Genomic DNA, 3,748 nt, shown 5'->3' with positions numbered 1-3,748 from the left:
TTTTAATTATGGATGCTCGTATTTTAATGTCTATGGAATGGGTTTTTGAACTTTGCAAACTATCTTAATCTTATATAAACAAACAACAACAACAAAAATAACCCAGGCATTCTGCGAAATTGTGGGGATTTAAAAAGGCGATGACTGGTGACGTGCAAATATAGAAGGGGCTTTCTATAAAGCACTGAGCCTTAAATCTGGAGCTGGTCCTGAACTGAACCTCACCCTCTGGTACCCCTCTGCAAAGATGGAAGAAGGTCATGCAAACATCCAGCTCAGAATTCTGTCCGAATCAGAGGCTCGCACACTTCCGCCAATCTGTAAAGCTTTCCAAATATCAAAGTATCACTTTACTTATTCTGAATTTCTCATTCTTTGCTGTACAAAGAATGCGGTACAATAAACCTTGACAGGTGCTGTAGAGTCAGCATTGTTAGAATCGGTACTACAGGCAGGTGTTTGGAGCGGGGGAGAACTTAAAGGTTGTTGTGACAGGTGGCAAGACAAGGGAAACGTCCTTGTTGTTCGTCCTGACCGCTTTTGGATAAAAAGGGCCAATGCAATTCACAACAAACAATGCAATTTGGCAATTGCTCCATTGAACAAAGCAGCCAAGTTCTTTGTAGGGTTCAATGGAATAAAGCCTAGCAGCTGTTGCATTCGGGGATCAGATGTGTATTTCCACAATGGTGTATCCTGAATCCAAAGTTCCCAAGGAATGGAAGCAAGTCGCCTCTACCTGCAATCCATCGCCCAGTTATTTGCTGGAGCTGCTGTCCTGCAAGGAGAAGGGAGTGTAGGGTCTGCAAAATCCTCCAGGGGTCAGCATGCTTCAAGCCGCAGCTGCCTGCTGTCCCAAAAGAGCCATTCTCCTGTGTCACCCTGCCTTGGGTAGCCAAGAGTAGCCTTCTCCCTTCCTCCATGCATGGCAGGCTGCGAGACCAAAGAAGAATCAAGTAGGATGGGACCCATCAAACTGACCAATGAACCAAGAGGAAAATCCAAGATGGCAGAGAGAACTGGACAGGGGTGGTGGTGGAATGAGAACCGACTGAAGAGGCCTTCGGGCACTTGCTCCCCTTCCGAGTCCAGAAACTGTCCAGAACCGGCAGCTGAATCTTACTTCAATGTTGGCAATAGACCAGCGTCCTCAACTGCACCCAAGGGCAGTTTTGTGGGTTCAAGCTGTGGCACGTGCCCCATACCTGCCTGCAGCACCAGGCAGCCGTGAGTCCTACCTTACAGAGGACTGTTTGAAGGAGCTCCCCATTGGAAGGGCTGTCCGGTCTGAGGCTGGTTTAAAGAACCCTAAGAAGGAAGAGCACATAGGAGGCGCTAAAGCAAACTTAGTAGGTCACCTCTTTGCAACTAATGATCTGCGATGCCACTTTATATTGTAATAGTTATGTCTACATTTGCATTTTCTTTTCCCTATAATTGTTATTAAATTTTCTGTTTTACATTTTAGGATATTCACTTAAACAACCTTAAAATATCAATGACTTCCCATCTTCTCTTCCCATGGTCCATTTTGCATAACATAAATCCCTGCATATTTTACGTAAACTAAACTATTCAGTGTTCCATTACGTATTACATCCATCAAAACTTATGGTATTTACACTGTTGAATTTATCTTAATGCTGCCCAAGTTTTCAAATGTACACAATTTCCCCCCATATATTCAATAAAAATCTTCCAATCTTCTTTAAACCTATGTTCTTCTTGTTCTCATATTCTATATGTTAGGTCTGCAAGCTGCACATATTCCACCACTTTAAGTTGTCATTCTTCTTCAGCTCGGACTTTGCCCGTTTTCCATTTTGGGGCTAACAAAACACGGGCCACAGTAGCATCATACATAAATAACCTTTGTGGACACCTGGGAATTTCCTTCTGAATTACCCCCAACAAATAGGACTCTGGTTTTTAAAAAAAATACTTTTAAACGTTGTTGTTTTTTCAATTCATTATGAATTATTTCCCAATACTCTTTTACCCTTTTACAGGTCCACCGCATGTGATAGAACATATCACAGTCTCATTGCATCTCTACATTTCCATTTACACCTCTCATCTGCACAGCTGCCTCAAGTGAAAACACATTTAAGATGGACAGGGTTTGAGTCAAGGATCACTAGGAGGTAAACCTACTGTTATGATCCCAGAGGCCAGGCCTGGGACACGTGGACTGATCACAAAGACAGGTGGCCTCTGCCTCACCCACGTGGGGTCACAGCCACCCCCTTCCGAAGAAATGTCTCAGATGAAACGGAAACAAGGAGGCTTTCATCTAAGAGGAGATGTTTTTCAGAAAGGCTTGTATTCCTAATGCTTCTCCTATGAGAAATTAACTGCAGCAATTTCAGCTCTGCCTGTATTGTGTTACCCAACTCCTTACCTGCCCCCTTGATTCTACTCCAGGAGAGCTCCTGCTGCTGTAATTGACCTAGGTAAGGTTTCAAGAGTTTGATCTGGAGCTCCAGGTCTGCAAGGGAAGGAATTTAATTCTCAGAGGGAGAAGCTGGCAGAATACGTTCGGTTCAGAGTTTTCCCTGATTAATTTAGAGTGGCCACTTACACGCATTGCCCCCAAAAAAGGATAAAAGAGGACACAGGTTTGCATATGTGCATTTATATGCAGAGATGTGAAATTAAAAATAATTCCTGCAATTTCAATTCTTGCAGGAACAAGTCCTGTTGGGAGGTGGTGGATAAGTTTAAAAGCGCAACCTCGTTTATCACAGCTATAAAATTGTAGAGTTGGGAGGGAGGGATTGCAAGGATCATCTAGCCCAACCCTCTGCAATTCAGGAATCTTTCACCCAGCATGGAGTTCAAATCCACAACCCTGAGATAAAGAGTCTTATGGTCTACAGGCTGAGATATCCCTGAGGACAATGTGTGCTATATATAAGTAATGATGCTATCCACACAAGAAGAGCAGTGAGATTCTACTTGCCTATACCACTTCAGATTGCAGGTGGGGACTTCTGTGTCTTGACACTCCTACATTTGTATATATCCTTGCAGTTAACAAAATCAATATACTGTTACAGATCTAGAGCTGGTGAATGTTAGAAATTAGTAAAATGGTAGAATTCAGCTGATACTTTGGGTACTGAAGGGAAAATACAGGCTGCAGCAGTTCTCCTGAACTGTGCAAAAAACACAGAAATTCCTGGGTTTAGCCTATGCAAACTAACCTGGCCCGGCGAGTTGAGTGGTCAGTCTTGAACACATCAAAGACAGATCCTTAGGTCTGTGCAAAACAAGCGGTTGCCAAGGTGACTGGGGAGGGTGTGGTGTCGCACAAGAAAAATGTGTCCCTTTTAAAACAGAGAAGGGGAGGGGCCCCTTAGCAAAGGTTCTTGGGAAGGGGAAAAAAGGAGGTGCCAGAACTGGAGGCAAGAGGCTGTGTTGGGCAGAACCATAGTATTGGCAGGCTGAGGCAGAGGTGTGCAGAATGCCTTGGGCTCAATGCTGTGTTGCTGTGCGAAAAGAGCTCCTCTTGAGATATAATGCTGCAGACTCTCTTCCTCCACCTTGGCCCAGGTGTCTAGAGGTGCAAAATAAGCCCAGTCTCCGATAGCTTTCTCCCTGTCTTCTTTCTTGCACTCTGACTAGGGGCATGAAACTGCCTGTCAGCTTTTGCCTCCTTAGTCTCGGTGTTGCTCTTGTAGAAGTCAGTTGGGAGGAGGATGGAGACAAAACCAGGATTAGTTGAGACTTCCGGGTCAGTGCCATT

The 3,748-nt window shown here is 44.3% G+C and overlaps 1 long non-coding RNA gene across 1 annotated transcript; it reads right to left on the bottom strand.

Moving 5' to 3' along the window:
* Positions 1 to 314: 314 nt before the first annotated feature.
* Positions 315 to 3,250, bottom strand: LOC308461446. The gene is made up of 3 exons (XR_013978897.1): positions 3,207 to 3,250; positions 2,402 to 2,488; positions 315 to 1,308 (listed from the first exon to the last, which is right to left on the bottom strand). It is a non-coding gene; the product is annotated as an uncharacterized lncRNA (long non-coding RNA).
* Positions 3,251 to 3,748: the final 498 nt, after the last annotated feature.

The sequence above is a fragment of the Podarcis pityusensis genome (assembly GCF_964106645.2).
Source record: "Podarcis pityusensis genome assembly, chromosome: 13".
Classification (NCBI taxonomy): domain Eukaryota; kingdom Metazoa; phylum Chordata; class Lepidosauria; order Squamata; family Lacertidae; genus Podarcis; species Podarcis pityusensis.
Note: the sequence above shows the minus strand (reverse complement) of the source record. Positions and strands in the feature narration are given on the sequence as shown.